This window comes from Salvelinus fontinalis, chromosome 15, assembly GCF_029448725.1.
Source record: "Salvelinus fontinalis isolate EN_2023a chromosome 15, ASM2944872v1, whole genome shotgun sequence".
NCBI classification, from domain to species: domain Eukaryota; kingdom Metazoa; phylum Chordata; class Actinopteri; order Salmoniformes; family Salmonidae; genus Salvelinus; species Salvelinus fontinalis.
In genome coordinates, this window is record NC_074679.1 from 20,129,928 (window position 1) to 20,150,428 (window position 20,501).

At 41.1% G+C, this 20,501-nt stretch overlaps 1 protein-coding gene across 4 annotated transcripts in view; it reads right to left on the reverse strand.

Annotated features, from left to right (window-relative positions):
* LOC129811517 (protein GREB1-like) overlaps positions 1-18,222 on the reverse strand; it is a 90,825-nt gene extending 72,603 nt beyond the window's left edge. For all 4 annotated transcript variants that reach the window (XM_055862891.1, XM_055862889.1, XM_055862890.1 and 1 more), the window contains exon 1: positions 18,074-18,222. The gene's annotated coding sequence lies outside the window, so the exon portion shown is untranslated. The remainder of the gene's footprint in view (positions 1-18,073) is intronic.
* Positions 18,223-20,501: the final 2,279 nt, after the last annotated feature.

The following is a 20,501-nucleotide window of genomic DNA, read 5'->3' on the forward strand; positions in this document are numbered from 1 at the left end:
TCTGCACAGATTCTGTCAGACCTGGGCCCTGACAGTAAATCTCAGTAAGACAAAAATAATGGTGTTCCAAAAAAGGTCCAGTTGCCAGGAACAAAAATACAAATTCCATCTAGACATTGTTGCCCTAGAGCACACAAACAACTATACATACCTCGGCCTAAACATCAACACCACAGGTAACTTCCACAAAGCTGTGAACAATCTGAAGGGCCAAGAAGGGCCTTCTATGCCATCAAAAGGAACATAACATTCGACATACCAATTAGGATCTGGCAAAAAACACTTGAATCAGTTATAGAACCCATTGCCCTTTATGGTTGGGAGGTGTGGGGTCTGCTCACCAACCAAGAATTCACAAAATAGGACAAACACCAAATTGAGACTGCATGCAGAATTCTGCTAAAATATCCTCAGTGTACAATGTAAAACACCAAATAATGCATGCAGAGCAGAATTAGGCTTATACCCGCTAATTATCAAATTACAAAAAAACTGTGCAAACTAGAATGCTATTTGGCCCTAAACAGAGAGTACAAAGTGGCAGAATACCTGACCACTGAGTCTGACCCAAAATGAAGGAAATCTTTGACTATGTACAGACTCAGTGAGCATAGACTTGCTATTGAGAGAGTCCGCCATAGGCAGACCTGGCTCTTAACCTCTACAGAGTACCTAACCCGGATCCGGGATCCCCCCCACCCCCCCACACACTGATTAGCATAGCTAGCATAGCTTCACAAGTAGATAGTAGCATCTAAATATCATTAAATCACAAGTCCAAGACACCAGATGAAAGATACAGATCTTGTGAATAAAGCCACCATTTCAGATTTTTAAAATGTTTTACAGGGAAGACAAAATATGTAAAGATGTAAATCTATTAGCTAAAAACACATTAGCATAATCCACCATCTTTTATTTGTCCACCAACACCAGTAGCTATCACCAATTCGGCTAAACTAAGATATTTATAGCCCCTAACCAAGAAAAAAACTCATCAGATGACAGTCTGATAACATATTTATGGTATGGGATAGGTTTTGTTAGAAAAATGTGCATATTTCAGGTAGCTGACATAGTTTACAATTGCACCCACCGTCACAAATGGACTAGAATAATTACAATGAGCAACGTGTTTACCTAACTACTAATCATCAAACATTTCGTAAAAATACACAGCATACACTAATCGAAAGACACAGATCCTGTGAATACAGACAATATTTCAGATTTTCTAAGTGTCTTACAGCGAAAACACAATAAATCGTTATATTAGCATAGCACATAGCACATAGCAGCCCAGCATTGATTCTAGCCAAAGTGAGCGATAAAAGTCAACATCGCCAAAATATATTAATTTTTTCACTAACCTTCTCAGAATTCTTCCGATGACACTCCTGTAACATCATTTTACAATATACATATACAGTTTGTTCGAAAAGGTGCATATTTAGCCATACAAAACCGTGGTTACACAATGAAAATAGTAGCAAAACAAGCCTGAAAATGTCGGTCGCCATCTTTCAGAGTGATCTAGTTTAATTAATAGCTAATCATATACTTGACTAAAAAATACAGGGTTTACAGGAATCGAAAGACAAATTAGTTCTTAATGCAACCGCTGATTTACATTTTTAAAATTATCCTTACTTTTCAATACAGGGTTCGCCAAGTGAAGCTATACCAAACAAAATGGCGAAATATGCGTTTAAAATATTTCGACAGAAACACGATTTATCATATTAAATATTGCTTACTTTGAGCTGTTCTTCCATCAGATTCTTGGGCAATGTATCCTTTCTATGTTATAAACGTCTTTTGGTCGATAGATGTCCTCTGTCCTTCGAAATGTCCACCACCAACGACCGACACCCCAAAACGTGTCCAAAGTTTCAGAGTGCACAACAAATAAATTCCTCAAAATCGCACTAAACGGATATAAATTGCTATAAAACGGTTCAAATTAACTACATTATGATGTTTTTAACACCTATAACGAGTAAAAACATGACCGGAGAAATATTGCTGGTTAGAAAACGATTTGGAACGAGGCAGGTCCGATGTCCTTCACGCTTCAGGCGCACGACGAGAAAGGGCGGTCTCTATACATTTTGGTCTTTTATAATGGCTATGAATGTCCCATCGATTCCATTGAAAACGTGATGACGTACAGACACCCAGAGGAAGACGTAGGCAGTGTCGGTTTCTTCATAGCATTCACTGTCGCCTTAAAAACAGACCCCAGATCAGAGGTAAAAATTTCTGAAATCTGAACCCTGTCATGAAAAGTGCTGTAGAAATTGTTCTGTACCACTCAGAGACAAAATTTCAACTTCTATAGAAACTAGAAGGTGTTTTCTATCCAATAATAACAATAATATGCATATTGTACGATCAAGAATTTAGCACGAGGCAGTTTAATTTGGAGACACAAATATGCTAATGCGGAACAGCACCCCCTATAGTTCCAAGATTAAGAGAAGACAGGTTATGTGCACACTGCCCACAACATGAGGTGGAAACTGAGCTGCACTTCCTAACCTCCGGCAAAATGTATGACCATATTAGAGACACATATTTCCCTCAGATTACACAGACCCACAACATTTTCTAAAATAAATCCAATTTTGATAAACGATAAATTTTGATAAAGTGAAATACCAGTGTCCAATCACAGAAGCAATATTTGTTACCTGTTGCCACAAGAAAAGGGCAACCATTGAAGAACAAACACCATTGTAAATTCAACCTATATTTATGTTTATTTATTTCCCCTTTTGTACTTTAACACTGTATATAGACATAATATGACATTTGAAATGCATTGTTCTTTTGTAACTTTTGTGAGTGTAATGTCGACTGTACATTTTTTATTGTTTAACTTCTATTTCACTAGCTCTGGCAATGTAAACATATGTTTCCCATGCCAATAAATGCCCTTAAATTGAATTGAGAGAGAGTGAGAGAGTGAGAGTGAGAGAGTGAGAGAGTGAGAGAGAGAGAGTGAGAGAGTGAGAGAGAGAGAGTGAGAGAGAGAGAGTGAGAGAGAGAGAGTGAGAGAGTGAGAGAGTGAGTGAGTGAGTGAGTGAGTGAGTGAGTGAGTGTGAGTGTGAGTGTGAGTGTGAGTGTGAGTGTGAGTGTGAGTGTGAGTGTGAGAGAGAGGGCTTTTGTACTTCACTTGATTTGGCAATGTAAACATATATTTCCCATGCCAATAAAAACATTAAATTGAACTGAGAGAGAGAGAGAGGTGGAGAGCAAAAGATAGAGGTGGAGAGAGAGAGTGAGAGAGAGCAGGAGAGAGGTGGAGAGAAAAAGATAGATAGAGAGAGAGAGAGATAGAGAGAACAAAATTAAAAAACAAATCCAATTTTGATAAATTCCCATATCTACTGGGTGAAATACCACAGTGTGCCATCACAGCAGCAAGATTTGTGACCTGTTGCCACAAGAAAAGGTAAACCAGTGAAGAACAAACACCATTGTAAATACAACCCATATTTTTTTTACTATTTGCAAATTGTTAAAACACTGTACATAGACATAATATGACATTGGAAATGTCTTTATTCTTTTGGAACTTTTCCGAGTGTAATGTTTACAGTCATTTTTTATGGTTTATTTCACTGTTGTTTATTATATATTTAACTTGTTTGCCAATGTAAACAATTGTTTCCCATGCAAATAAAGTTCCTTAAATTGAAATTGAAATTGAGAGAGAAGTGGGGGAGAGAGAACAGAGGAGAAAAACAAGGTATTTACTACAAGCTTTTAAAGACTTCCCTTTCCTCAGACAAGGACTCTGGCATTCACGCACGCACACACACACACACACACACACACACACACACACACACACACACACACACACACACACACACACACACACACACACGCAGAGCAGCGGCAGACTCTGGCGCGGTGGATGTCTAATCTCCAGCTCAATAAACAATCAGCTCCACAGTCACAGTCAGGTCGCCCTAACCTAGACAGCCTGCTCGGTTCAGCTCGCCCCCTACACACACACACACACACACACACACACACACACACACACACACACACACACACACACACACACACACACACACACACACACACACACACACACACACACAGACATACAAATTCCCGGTAAACAAAGCAAGCACTAGTGAGTGACCATGGCCAGCATTACAGACTACTTCGACTCACTATCACAGACTACTGGCGCCGACAGAGATGGTCGCCTCGCTTCGAATCCTTAGGAAACTATGCAGTATTTGGTTAATTTCTTACATTGTTACCTCAGGAAATCTTAAGTCTTATTACATACAGCCGGGAAGAACTATTGGATATAAAAGCGACGTCAACTTGCCAACATTACGACCAGGAATACGACTTTCCCGAAGCGGATCCTCTGTTTGGACCACCACCCAGGACAATGGATTTAATCCCAGAAGCCGACCGAAGACAATGGCGTCACAGAAGGGGCAGACGGAGCGGCCTCCGGGTCAGGCTCCGTACACGTGCACAATGCCCACCGCTCCCAAGTATACTACCCGCCAATGTCCAGTCTTTTGACAACAAGGTAGACAAAATTCGAGCAAGGATTGCCTTCCAGAGATTGTAACATTCTCTGTTTCATGGAAACATGGCTCTCTCAGGATATGTTGTCGGAATCGGTTCAGCCACCGGGCTTCTCCATGCATCACGCCGACAGAGATAAACACCTCTCTGAGAAGAGGAAGGGCAGGGGTGTATGCTTCATGATTAACGACTCATGGTGTAATCATAACAACATACAGGAACTCAACCCGACCTAGAATTCCTCACAATCAAATGCCGACCACATTACCTTCCAAGGGAATTCTCGTCAGTTATCGTTACAGCTGTGTACATTCCCCCTCAAGCAGACACCAAGATGAAGAAACTTCACTGGACTCTATGTAAACTGGAAACCATATATCCTGAGGCTGCGTTTATTTTAGCTGGGGATTTTAACAAAGTAAATTTGAGAACAAGGCTACCTAAATTCTATCAGCATATTGATTCCACTACGCGCGGGGGTAATAAACTCGACCACTGGTACTCTAACTTCTGCGATGCATACAAATCCCTCCCCGGCCCTCCCTTCGGCAAATCCGACCACGATGCCATCTTGCCCTACCGTCTCATAGGCAGAAACTCAAACAGGATGTACCAGTGACTAGAACCATTTAACGCTGGTCTGACCAATCAGAATCCATGCTTCAAGATTGTTTTGATCACGCGGAGTTGGATATGTTCCGGTCAGCCTCAGAGAATAACATTGATCTATACGCTGACTCAGTGAGTGAATTTATAAAGAAGTGCATTGCAGATGTTGTACCCACTTAAAACCTACCCTAACCAGAAACCGTGGATGGACGGCGGCATTCGCGCAAAGCTGAAAGCGCGAACCACCACATTTAACCTCTCTTGGGTAGAGGGCAGTATTTTCACGTCCGGATGAAAAGCGTGCCCAAAGTAAACTGCCTGTTACTCAGGCCCAGAAGCTAGGATATGCATATAATTGGTAGATTTGGATAGAAAACACTCTAAAGTTTCTAAAACTGTTATAATAATGTCTGTGAGTATAACAGAACTGATATGGCAGGCGAAACCCCGAGGACAAACCACCCATCCCCCCCAAAAAATTCAGCCTACCACTATTTTCAATGGCTGTCACTTTTATTAGAAGGCGAAGTGCTCCCAGATTGCAGTTCCTAGGGCTTCCACTAGATGTCAACAGTCTTTAGAAAGAGTTTCAGGCTGGTTTTTAGAAAAATGATCCGGAAATTGTAGTTTTTATAGGTGGCTCTCATTTTGGCTGTGGTGTTTCCAAGCCCGTGAAGGAAAGCGCGTTCTTTGGTATTTTTCTCCGGTAAAGACAATAACGATTCTCCGTCTTAAATTTGACACATAGGGGCTGGATTAACAAGAAGTTAAGCTTTAATTTGATGTATTACGTGTGTGATTTTATGAAAGTTAAATATTGATACATCTGTAGTTTGAATTTCGCGCTCTGCAATTTCACCTGCTCATAAGAAGTTAACATTGGAAAGAGATCTGGGAATATGGCTGAATATAAACAGTGTAGTTATTCCCTCCGCAAGGCAATCAAACAAGCGAAATGCCGGTACAGGGACAAGGTGGAGTTGCAATTCAACGGCTCAGACACGAGACGTATGTGGCAGAGTATACAGGAGATCATGGACTACAAAAAGAAAACCAGCCACGTCACGGAAACCGATGTCACGCTTCCAGACAAACTAAACACCTTCTTTGCCCACTTGAGGATAATACAGGAAAAAAACAATTTAATCAATTTTAGAATAAGGCTGTAACCTAACTAAATGTGGAAAAAGTCAAGGGGTCTGAATACTTTCCAAAGGCAGTGTATACAGTCACTACCACATTCTCTATACATAATAAAGGCGTCAGCATGCTTCGGTTTGGCTATCCGAACCGAAAGAGTGTGCTCGCATACTCCCTTAAAAAACCTTCGCTTGAAAAACAAGAAAAAAGAGGCAATAGTACTGGTTGTCCATTTTGAGATGCCGTAGCCAGTATACACTTCCTCAAAACTGTCTGAATTAGTCTAAGATACAGTGCAGTCAAAGATTTCTATAACTAAACCAAGATAGACCACAGCCTGTCATTTCCAATGGTGGGCAGAACAAGCTAGGAGGTGGGCAGAGCCAAGCACGAGCTAGCGAGATCCTATTGGCGAGTTCGAGCAGACATCTGCATATTTCCATTCGGGAACACCCCCTCTGTGAAGTGCGAGTGTGCAATAACTCAATTCACCCTTGCACTCTTTTAAAACAACGTGATTTAAAAATAACTTTTGCAAAGGGTAAAGTCTACAAAACTTAGTCCACTCTGTTCATAACAGATTGTAGTTTTGGGAACAGAAAACTGTATTGAGATCAATTGTTTCATCGATCAGAAAATGTGCAGCATGTCGGCCAAAATTGACCTTGTTCCATCTTCTCCCACTGCCGGCCAGAGGGCTTCCTCCCACTACCATATTTGGTAGAGAGTGGAAACGCTAAGCGGATGCTTCACATTTATACATCCGGTAAAATATCTGTCTCATTGTTCTATCTGTGGTGCAGTCAGAGCTATTGACTCCAGTCATGGAGGTCAGTGTGGGGAAAGCACAAGATGAAAGACACACACACACACACACACACATACGAGCACACACACACACACACACACACACACACACACACACACACACACACACACACACACACACACACACACACACACACACACACACACACACACACACACACACACACACACACACACACACACACACACACACACACACACACACACACACATATGCGTAATGCTACTTTCTGGTGAGGTTTAATACACTGGGCCAGTTTGAGGACAGGAAGAGAAGGAAGACAAAACAGTGAAATGACCAGAGCAAGAAAAGTCATCATCACACCTCTAAATTCACAGAATGGAGAGTTTTCAAAAGGAGAGAAAGAGAGGAAAAGAGAGGGAGGGAAGGAGATAAAAGGAGAGGTGCACTGAATAGCCCCTCCCTCCCCCTCGCCTCAACCCCTGACAGAGCGGTAGCAGTTTCTTTCATCTTTCCCTCCCCTCCTCCCCATCTCCTCTCTTTCTTCCTCCTCTTTCTTTCCCCCACGGAGAGCAGTAGCACTATTGCGCCTGTTTATGCAGGCAGATTGCTCAAGAGTGACTTCAAAATTGGACATCTATCCATGTCCTGAGGACGTCGGGAAATACTTTCAAAACCGTCTGCTAGGGGCAACAGTGAATGCTAGGCTTGGGTTTTGCTTGGGTGATGGGGTGAAGGATGGGTCTAATCCCATGACTCTGGATCAGAAGGTTATGTGTTCGATCCCAGTGGTGGACACTTGTAAAATAGTTTTTGTTTTAAACCTATCCCAAACTTTAACTCTTACCTTAACCATTCAGAATGAGTGACTAAACTTAATGTTTTAACCCTATCCAAAAGCTTAACTCTTAACCTTCTGAATTTGATGTTTGGAGAAGTAGAACAATACTGAAAGGAGGAGTCAACGCAGGATGTCAAAAACACTTTGAAATGTGATGTTAATAGTAATTTAGGAATTTGACGTTTGGGGAAACGTGGAGGAAAGTCTAATTGTGCAGTGAGACTGTGAGAGCATGTTGTGTTTATGACCCTTCTCTCTGTCACACACACATTTCAGTCTCGTATTTAAGAGCCTCTACAACCCCTTGTCAAACAACGCTTAAAACTCAGCTTTTCTACCGATCTCAACCTCACATTACACATCACAGAGTGGAGATGCTGCCTATCATAAGTATATTTTATGGTACATTTTATTAAAATAGTCAGATAAAACATGGATAGCACTCTTAAAGGAAAATCCCACTCAAAAACTATCTTTTGGTATTTGTTTCATTAGTACATTGTTGACATATTCACCAAATGTTTTACACTCTTAGAAAAAAAGTTTCCAAAAGGGTTCTTTGGTTTTCCTCATAGGATAACCCTTTTTGGTTCCAAGTAGAACCCTTTTGAGTTCCATGTAGAGGGTTCTCCTATGGGGACAGCCAAATAACTGTTTTAGGTTCTAGATAGTTTGTTACAGATAGAACCTTTTGGGTTTCACAGAGGGTTCTACATGGAAACCTAAAAGGGTTCCTCCCTGGAACCAAAAATGGTTATCCTATGGAGACTGCCGAGCAATTCTTTGGGAACCCTTTTTTCTAAGAGTGTATTCTGAGATGCTTTGTACATATGGGGAACGATCTCCCTTGGAAAATAAGTATTTGATGCCATCAATGGGACTTCCTGGTAAGAATAAATCTGATAGATGAAAGTAGACTGTGTCAGTGTGGGATCTCTGTCCTGTGTCAGTGTGGGATCTCTGTCTTATGTCAGTGTGGGATCTCTGTCCTGTGTCAGTGTGGGATCTCTGTCCTGTGTCCGTGTGGGATCTCTGTTCTGTGTCCGTGTGGGATCTCTGTCCTGTGTCCGTTTGGGATCTCTGTCCTGTGTCAGTGTAGGCTCTCTGTCCTGTGTCAGTGTGGGATCTCTGTCCTGTGTCAGTGTGGGATCTCTGTCCTGTGTCAGTGTGGGATCTCTGTCCTGTGTCAGTGTGGGATCTCTGTCCTGTGTCAGTGTGGGATCTCTGTCCTGTGTCAGTGTGGAATCTCTGTCCTGTGTCAGTGTGGGATCTCTGTCCTGTGTCAGTGTGGGATCTCTGTCCTGTGTGTGTTCTCAGACTAACAAGCAGACACTGGCCTTCTAAAGAGTAGAAGGGAGTTGGAGAAGAAGAACATTATAGGCTTTTATCCATCTATAAGAGGAGGGCCTAAATTACCCACACACGCATTCACGTGCACACACACAAACACATGCTAACAAGATCTCACGGTTTTACCAATTTGACTTCAGATTTTGACGTTCGTCGATGTTTCTCCAAACGTCAAATTTCTAAGTTCTCCAAACGTTCCATTTCAACGGTTAAGTTTGGGAAAGGGTTACGGCTACAAAAGACACAACTGGACAAGTAAGGCATTATTACCTAATGGTTAAGTTAAGGCATTATTACCCAAATGGTTAAGTTAAGGCATTATTACCCAATGGTTAAGTTAAGGCATTATTACCTAATGGTTAAGTTAAGGCATTATTACCTAATGGTTAAGTTAAGGCATTATTACCCAAATGGTTAAGTTAAGGCATTATTACCTAATGGTTAAGTTAAGGCATTATTACCCAAATGGTTAAGTTAAGGCATTATTACCCAATGGTTAAGTTAAGGCATTATTACCCAATGGTTAAGTTAAGGAATTATTACCTAATGGTTAAGTTAAGGTTTAGGATACAGCTACAACAGAAAAAACTTGCCAATTAAGTTAAGCAAATATCATACAGCCTTAAAAATGCTAACCTCCTCTGTTATAGTTTTTTTACGATTGCTGACACACTACAATTTAACTTTTCCCACAATTATCAAAACCTTACACTCAAGGAGCAAAACACAAGGCTAGATTTGCACAACTGTAAGCACATTGTCAGCTTCACACTATTTGCAAAACATTACACACAGTGATTTGCAAAACACTAAACACACTTGTATACATCAGACACAGAAGTATATCATGATGTCACTTCCTTGCAATTCAAAAGCACTGACTGTCAAATTACCACACCTATGAGCCAATCTGTTAAACACAGCCATCAGGTGCACAAACACATGATTGCTAAATTGTAGACACACCAATCAGGTTTAAGCACTATAAAAATGCAGGAGGTAGGTTCACCTGCCTTCAACCAAAATGCCTTCAACCAATATAATCAATGTCACAGGGCAACGTGGGGGTAACATCACCCTTTGCGCTGCCATTTCACAGCATGGGGTTGTCCTCCATCATGCCAAAATGGGCCTTTACAACACACCTCACATTCTCTCATTTTTGGACCGATTGCACCACATCGTCACAGTAGGTAATGAAATGCACCAGATGCAATACACGGTCTTCTGGGACAATGTGTCATTCCACCGCTCTGCTTTGGTCCAGAACTGGTTTCAACACCATCCACAGTTGACAGTACTATACCTTCCACCATACTCTCCGTTTCTAAACCCTATCGAAGAGTTTTTCTCTGCATGGCGGTGGAAGGTTTACGATCTCCAGCCCCAGGCCATTCAGGCCATGGAGGACGCCTGTGACCAAGTCGACGGCGCAGCTGTGCAAGGATGGATTCGACATTCAAGACGGTTCTTCCCGCGTTGTCTTGCTAATGACGATATTGCTTGTGATGTTGATGAAATTCTCTGGCCAGATCCAGCTAGGCGAAGAGATAATGTATAGTATGTTTACTGTAGTATTTTCTGTACAATATTGGCAGTTTTTTTCTGATTATTTTTTATGTTTGTTGTTGTTGTTATTTACTGTAATTGTAACCTGTACTGGATACAGTATTGTACGTTTGTCTGTTGTTTGCTGAGCTAACAGTGTTATGCACACTACTGTAGTAGCATGAAAACTGGGACATGTTTTGTTGTGATTCTCCATGTTGACATGTTGACTGATTTGGGTATATGGAGAGAAATAAATGATATTTTCCTCAGTCTGCAGCATTGGTCTTGTGTAGTGTTTGTATAGTTGCACTTTCTCTGTGTACTTCATTTACACTACTCTAATCACTGACAATTAGACTTGCTAAAAGTGTTTTAGGTTAGCAACAGCAGTGTGTAACTGGTTCAAAAAGATTGAAGTCATATGAAATGTGTGTGTTTCGTATGGTAACAAAATATCATTTTTATGAAGTCGTGTATAGTTTTGACAAAAGTGTTCCATTTTGCAAATGATCTGAAGTGTTGTGCTACTTTGGTGTAGGGTTGTGCTAATTGTGTGTAGTGTTTTGACAAACCGGGCCCTGTTTTCAAAATTGTGCTTAAACAATTGAAAAAAACTGTATTGTAATGAGGAGAGGTTAGCATGTCTTGGGGGTATGATATAAAATGCTTACCTCCTCTGTTATTGTACTGGTGAGAAGCTAGCATGTCACAATTACGTGTCTCCCGGGTGGCGCAGTGGTCTAGGGCACTGCATCGCAGTGCTAGCTGCGCCACCAGAGTCTCTGGGTTCGCGCCCAGGCTGGGCTGGGTTCGCGCCCAGGCTCTGTCGCAGCCGGCCGCAACCGGGAGGTCCATGGGGCGACGCACAATTGGCATAGCGTCGTCCGGGTTAGGGAGGGTTTGGCCGGTAGGGATATCCTTGTCTCAGCTTGTAAAATGTAATGAAATGTAAAAAATGTATGCACTCTACTGTAAGTCGCTCTGGATAAGAGCGTCTGCTAAATGACTAAAATGTAATGTAAATGTAATTAATTCAGGACTATCCGTAATCGTGGTAGCATCCACATGTCCTGTAGGCTCAGTGGACACAAAAGGTCTCTCACAGGGGTCAGGGGCCAGGGAGGGTTAAAGGTCAGGGGCTAGGGAGATAGCCAGGGGTTGTTCTCTCAGGACTGGCCACCAACCCGTTCTCGTCAGGCCTCTGACCTCTAACCCCTGAACCCCCAAGTGCGCACGCACGCACGCACGCACGCACACACACACACACACACACACACACACACACACAGTCCTAACCTACTAAAGGATCACATTACAGGCACAGCCAGATGCATTCAGAGCTGCTCCCTCTCAAGGAATGAGCTAGGAAATGTTTGTTTGTTCTTTGTGTGTGTGTATTTCAGTGTATGTGTGTGTTGTGTGCACAGTGTGTGTGTGTTTTTTTTATATTTTTGTGTCAGTGTCAGCTGGTGAATATGGCAGCAGGCAGCTCTTTGAAACGGAGCTCTGAGGCCAACCCCTTGTGAGATGGGAATCCAGCTTAGCAGATGCTACAACATTACAGACCCTAAACAAACACGTTCTTTCACTGTTTCCTCAATAGCTTCTTGGATCAATGTGCCCATCCAGGGACACAAGCTGCCCAGGAGGGAAAGGGATGTGGAACAGGGAATATAAGACAAGGAATATGGAATAGAGGCTGTTCCTGGAAAAAACTCTGAGCCAGCTCTCTGAACTTCCTTGAAATGGTACACAGTGGAGCTCTTAATTATCTTTCTCAAATAAACAAAAAAGTAATTATATATACTATGTAAGTCCCATGTAATGGAATCTTTGCTACATCTCATTAGTCCTAAATTGGTACATTGCTTCTTTGTTCTCTCTCTCTCCCTTTCCCTCTCTCAGACTCAAACTGTCTCTCTTTTTTTCCCCTCTTTCTCTCTCTCCTTTCTTACCCACCGTCTTCCTGCTATCCTTTCTCTGCCTCTTCTATCCCCAAGTCCTCTCTCTTTCCTTTCTTACCGTCTTGCACTCTCTCTCACTCTCTCTCGCTCTCCATCCCCCACGAGTGTTTGTCATCTCACTCTAGCGTTAACAGGAATACCTGCTCCTCAGTGACACTGTGTCTTCTAGGCTGTCTGGGTCTGTGTCATCTAGGCTGTCTGGGTCTGTGTCATCTAGGCTGCCTGGGTCTGTGTCATCTAGGCTGTCTGGGTCTGTGTCATCTAGGCTGTCTGGGTCTGTGTCATCTAGGCTGTCTGGGTCTGTGTCATCTAGGCTGTCTGGGTCTGTGTCATCTAGGCTGCCTGGGTCTGTGTCATCTAGGCTGTCTGGGTCTGTGTCATCTAGGCTGTCTGGGTCTGTGTCATCTAGGCTGTCTGAGTCTGTGTCATCTAGGCTGTCTGGGTCTGTGTCATCTAGGCTGTCTGGGTCTGTGTCATCTAGGCTGTCTTGGTCTGTGTCATCTAGGCTGTCTGGGTCTGTGTCATCTAGGCTGTCTTGGTCTGTGTCATCAAGGCTGCCTGGGTCTGTGTCACCTAGGCTGCCTGGGTCTGTGTCATCTAGGCTGCCTGGGTCTGTGTCACCTAGGCTGCCTGGGTCTGTGTCACCTAGGCTGCCTGGGTCTGTGTCATCTAGGCTGTCTGGGTCTGTGTCATCTAGGCTGCCTGGGTCTGTGTCATCTAGGCTGTCTGGGTCTGTGTCACCTAGGCTGCCTGGGTCTGTGTCATCTAGGCTGCCTGGGTCTGTGTCATCTAGGCTGTCTTGGTCTGTGTCATCTAGGCTGTCTGGGTCTGTGTCATCTAGGCTGTCTGGGTCTGTGTCATCTAGGCTGTCTGGGTCTGTGTCATCTAGGCGGTCTGGGTCTGTGTCATCTAGGCTGTCTGGGTCTGTGTCACCTAGGCTGTCTGGGTCTGTGTCATCTAGGCTGTCTGGGTCTGTGTCATCTAGGCTGCCTGGGTCTGTGTCATCTAGGCTGTCTTGGTCTGTGTCATCTAGGCTGTCTGGGTCTGTGTCATCTAGGCTGTCTGGGTCTGTGTCATCTAGGCTGTCTGGGTCTGTGTCACCTAGGCTGCCTGGGTCTGTGTCATCTAGGCTGCCTGGGTCTGTGTCACCTAGGCTGCCTGGGTCTGTGTCATCTAGGCTGTCTGGGTCTGTGTCATCTAGGCTGTCTGGGTCTGTGTCACCTAGGCTGCCTGGGTCTGTGTCATCTAGGCTGTCTTGGTCTGTGTCACCTAGGCTGCCTGGGTCTGTGTCATCTAGGCTGTCTGGGTCTGTGTCATCTAGGCTGTCTTGGTCTGTGTCACCTAGGCTGCCTGGGTCTGTGTCATCTAGGCTGTCTGGGTCTGTGTCATCTAGGCTGTCTGGGTCTGTGTCACCTAGGCTGCCTGGGTCTGTGTCATCTAGGCTGTCTTGGTCTGTGTCATCTAGGCTGTCTGGGTCTGTGTCATCTAGGCTGCCTGGGTCTGTGTCATCTAGGCTGTCTTGGTCTGTGTCATCTAGGCTGTCTGGGTCTGTGTCATCTAGGCTGCCTGGGTCTGTGTCACCTAGGCTGTCTGGGTCTGTGTCATCTAGGCTGCCTGGGTCTGTGTCATCTAGGCTGTCTGTGACACAGACTATATTAAAGTGGGGTTTAAAATATCTTTGTGACCCACCAAATAGACAAAACCATCAAACACAAGCCAGTCTTTAACAGCGATCCAAGTGTCAAGCCATAACCCCCCCAGACCAGTATGTCCAATCCAGAGAGAACAATACAAGCATCCTACTTTCTTTTGCACCTAATATTCTCTGGTTACTGGATGGTTCCCTTCCCAGCATGGTGAAAAAACAGACCTCATCTCCCTTTTACTGTACTGGCTGTATTAGACCTCATAAACTGGTTACTGTAAATATTATATTAGACCTCATCTCCTTGTCACTGTAAATATTATATTAGACCTCATCTCCTTGTTACTGTAAATATTATATTAGACCTCATCTCCTTGTTACTGTAAATATTATATTAGACCTCATCTCCTTGTTACTGTAAATATTATATTAGACCTCATCTCCTTGTTACTGTAAATATTATATTAGACCTCATCTCCTTGTTACTGTAAATATTATATTAGACCTCATCTCCTTGTTACTGTAAATATTATATTAGACGTCATCTCCTTGTCACTGTAACTATTATATTAGACCTCATCTCCTTGTCACTGTAAATATTATATTAGACCTCCTCTCCTTGTCACTGTAAATATTATATTAGACCTCATCTCCTTGTTACTGTAAATATTATATTAGACCTCATCTCATTGTCACTGTAAATATTCTAATGTAGACCTCATCTCCTTGTCACTGTAAATATTATATTAGACCTCATCTCCTTGTTACTGTAAATATTATATTAGACCTCATCTCCTTGTTACTGTAAATATTATATTAGACCTCATCTCCTTGTTACTGTAAATATTATATTAGACCTCATCTCCTTGTTACTGTAAATATTATATTAGAGCTCATCTCCTTGTTACTGTAAATATTATATTAGACCTCATCTCCTTGTTACTGTAAATATTATATTAGACCCCATCTCCTTGTTACTGTAAATATTATATTAGACGTCATCTCCTTGTCACTGCAAATATTATATTAGACCTCATCTCCTTGTCACTGTAAATATTATATTAGACCTCATCTCCTTGTTACTGTAAATATTATATTAGACCTCATCTCCTTGTCACTGTAAATATTATATTAGACCTCATCTCCTTGTTACTGTAAATATTATATTAGACCTCATCTCCTTGTTACTGCAAATATTATATTAGACCTCATCTCCTTGTTACTGTAAATATTATATTAGACCTCATCTCCTTGTTACTGTAAATATTATATTAGACCTCATCTCCTTGTTACTGTAAATATTATATTAGACCTCATCTCCTTGTTACTGTAAATATTATATTAGACCTCATCTCCTTGTCACTGTAAATATTATATTAGACCTCATCTCCTTGTTACTGTAAAAATTATATTAGACCTCATCTCCTTGTCACTGTAAATATTATATTAGACCTCATCTCCTTGTCACTGTAAATATTATATTAGACCTCATCTCCTTGTCACAGTACAAATTATATTAGACCTCATCTCCTTGTCACTGTAAATATTATATTAGACCTCATCTCCTTGTTACTGTAAATAATCTAATGTAGTCCTCATCTCATTGTTACTGTAAATATTATATTAGACTCATCTCCTTGTCACTGTAAATATTCTAATGTAGTCCTCATCTCCTTGTTACTGTAAATATTATATTAGACCTCATCTCATTGTCACTGTAAATATTCTAATGTAGTCCTTATCTCCTTGTTACTGTAAATATTATCTTAGACCTCATCTCATTGTCACTGTAAATATTCTAATGTAGACCTCATCTCCTTGTTACTGTAAATATTATATTAGACCTCATCTCCTTGTTACTGTAAATATTATATTAGACCTCATCTCCTTGTTACTGTAAATATTATATTAGACCTCCTCTCCTTGTCACTGTAAATATTATATTAGTCCTCATCTCCTTGTTACTGTAAATACTATATTAGACCTCATCTCATTGTCACTGTAAATATTCTAATGTAGTCCTTATCTCCTTGTTACTGTAAATATTATATTAGACCTCATCTCCTTGTCACTGTAAATATTCTAATGTAGACCTCATCTCCTTGTTACTGTAAATATTCTAATGTAGACCTCATCTCCTTGTTACTGTAAATATTATATTAGACCTCATCTCCTTGTTACTGTAAATATTATATTAGACCTCATCTCCTTGTTACTGTAAATATTCTAATGTAGACCTCATCTCCTTGTTACTGTAAATATTATATTAGACCTCATCTCCATGTTACTGTAAATATTATATTAGACCTCATCTCCTTGTTACTGTAAATATTCTAATGTAGACCTCATCTCCTTGTTACTGTAAATATTATATTAGACCTCATCTCCTTGTTACTGTAAATATTATATTAGACCTCATCTCCTTGTTACTGTAAATATTATATTAGACCTCATCTCCTTGTTACTGTAAATATTATATTAGACCTCATCTCCTTGTCACTGTAAATATTATATTAGTCCTCATCTCCTTGTTACTGTAAATATTCTAATGTAGTCCTCATCTCCTTGTTACTGTAAATATTCTAATGTAGTCCTCATGTCCTTGTTACTGTACTGATTCTATTTCTGGCAGCAGCAGCTCTGTCCATAGCAGCAGGATGGAGACAACTAGACTCTGGCCTTGAGAACAGTCTAGGAGATAAACACAAAGCTTGTGTTGTCTACGCACGCACACGCACGTACGCACGCACACAAACACACACACACACACACACACACACACACACACACACACACACAAAAAAAAAATAGTGACGATATCCTACTAGCAGGACTCAGAAGATAAATGTGCAACATAGGCTATCAGACATGCATTTCAATCATTTCTGCTTACTTATTTTACTTGCTTCCTAATTCGTAGGTCTACTTGCTAATCAAGTAACATTAGTAAGGATCAGATATTCAACTCCTCATCATTGTGGAGATTATTGTAGGCTACAATCCTAAAAACACCTCTGAATTTTACTCATAAAAAAAGAAACTCAAGGCTCAAAACATTGAAACTCAAAACATTAACACTCAAAACATTCAAACTGAAAACATTAACACTCAAAACATTCAAACTGAAAACATTAACACTCAAAACATTCAAACTGAAAACCTTGAAACACAAAACCTTGAAACTCAAAACGGTGAAATTCAAAACATTAAAGTACCATATGGAAGTGTCAATATATACTTCTGTAAATCTCACATTATATTCTCTATGGAACACGTGTAGGCTAGTTGTGCGTCTTGTTATACTTTTTAAATAGAATTTAAATAGCTGTTAAATGTAATAGCTGTAACGTCAGATTTCAAATAACCTATTATGTCCCCTAATGTTTATTGTCGGTTCTTCAGACCGAAACTGTTGGTACATTGTAACAACATGTGTTACAACAACGTAACAACACTATCCTAATACATTACTTATGCAGATCAGACAACGGCCACGCAGCAAGCTGTGTCCGAGGGGTCCCTCCATAATATTGGCAGCCACAAACGTCAGAGAACACTCACATTTGCAACTCGATGTGCCTCAGACACACACAAAAAAAAAAAAAGTCAATTACCTGCAAATCAAACTGATAATGCGATAAAAATCCAATAGCGACTTGTTAAATGATTAGGTCCATATCCTCGCGCGTAGACGTGTTGTCACCCGGTCAGTGCAGAATGGAAGAACTGGGTGACTTGGACTGACACTCGTGTAATCCCCTGATCCCCTGGAGCAGGGATGGGCAATTTTGATGGGGGTGGGTGCCACAAAAAAACTGAACTCCTCATAGGGGGCCGCAGTAGCTCGCGGGTCTGCATACCCACATCCGTACCACATTCCTGCATTTTTTAAGTTTTAGAGTTAATTTCGTGCAATTCTGCAGTTTTAAAGCAAGCTTGCTCCAATTTTACACATTTGCCATGGGGGAGAGAGAATAATTGTGCAATTGTCATTTTATGCAATTCATCTCATTGTGCCGAGAGGAAAATTAGCTGTTTTAGAGCTTATTTCCTGCAATTCTACACATTGTGCCATAGGGTGGAGAGCAGTTTTTAATATGACAACTGAGTGAGACTGTCTAACACCAGGCCGACTAGCACCCAGGCCGGTAATTCGACCATGATAACAAGTTTAGATAGCTGGCCGCGAAACTACACTAGGAACCCAACGCACCATTAGGTTACTAAGTTACAGTATAGGACTGTTAACCGTGTAAGCCGATGTTATAAGTTATCTTACGTTATCTTACGGGTGCTAGTTGACCAACGTGTAGCCTATTTTTATATATGAGATATTCGACAACAAGCTAATGCTCTCCACCCTATGGCACTTTCTGGAAAATTATGAGTTAGCCTATCCTATGCAATCACCTATGTTACCGCCATGGTCACCGTGCCATGCTTACATTGACCGATAAAAACGTATTGGAACTTCGAAGTCATCCTCATAACTTTTTAAACATGAAGGAGGTTCTGTCTCCATGCGATGCGCTGTCGCCATCTTCTGGATGTCCAGGGGAACTACGGCACCCTCTCATACAGGCAGGCCTTCAGTAGAGCGTATAGCGCATGACGTGTCCTGCAATCGAATATATTTTTCTATTTAATAAAGACCAATCAAATGAAATAAAACAGCATGAAGAAAAGTGTTGAAAAATCCCCCCCACCATTTTCATTCTAAACAGAAATGACAAGACTCTGGCCTGATACATAGTCAAGTAGTCTACAAGGTAGGCCTACTAGCTTAATTTGTTTGCACGTTTCTCTCTCTCTCTCTCTCTCTCTCTCTCTCTCTCTCTCTCTCTCTCTGTCTGTCTGTCTGTATGTCTGTCTCAATTTAATTCAACTCAATTCAAATGCCTTTATTGGCATGGGCAACATATGTTTACATTGCCAAAGCAAGTGAAATAGATAATCCACAAAAGTGAAATAAACAGTAAAAAATGTACAGTAAACATTACACTAAAATGTTTCAAAATAATTGCTGCTGTGATGGCACACTGGTATTTCACCTAATATATATGTGAGTTTATCAAATTTTGATTTGTTTTTCGAATTCGTTGTGGGTCTGTGTAATCTGAGGAAAAATATGTGTCTCTAATATGGTCATACATTTGGCAGAAGGTTAGGAAGTGCAGCTCAGTTTCCACCTCATTTTGTGGGCAGTGTGCACATAGCCTGTCTTCTCTTGAGAGCCAGGTCTGCCTACGGTGGCTTTTCTCAATAGCAAGTCTATGCTCACTGAGTCTTTACATAGTCAAAGCTTTCCTTAAGTTTGGGTCAGTCACAGTGGTTAGGTATTCTGCCACTGTGTACTCTCTGTTTAGGGCCAAATAGCATTCTAGTTTGCTCTGTTTTTTGGTAATTCGTTTCAATGTGTCAAGTAATTATATTTTTGTTTTCTCATGATTTGGTTGGGTCTAATTGTGTTTCTGTCCTGGGGCTCTGTGGGGTCTGTTTGTGTTTGTGAACAGGCCCGGACTCTTCTCTAGGCTCATCTCTCTGTAGGTGATGGCTTTGTTATGAAAGGTTTGGGAATCGCATACTTTTAAGTGGTTGTATAATTTAACGGCTCTTTTCTGGATTTTGATAATTAGCAGGTGTCATCCTAATTCTGCTCTGCATACCTTATTTGGTGTTTTACATTGTACAAGGAGGATGTTTCTGCAGAATTCTACATGCACAGTCTCAATTTGGTGTTTGTCCCATTTTGTGAATTAACCAATTTGGTAAGCGAACCCCAGACCTCACAACCATAAAGGCTGAACCCATTGGGGTTCCTTAACATTGCATATGTTTTAGGTGGTAGATCAGCTTTAATATTGCAGATAGATTGTGGCTTCTATCAATGTACTTGTCAGCATTATTTCCAATCCCTCATATGCTGTATATATATATTTATATTTATATATTATATATATATTTAAATATACAGTATTATTTTCAATATTTAAAAAAAAAATTAAAGTATTCAAGTATTTTTTGTCAGATCCTAATTGGGAT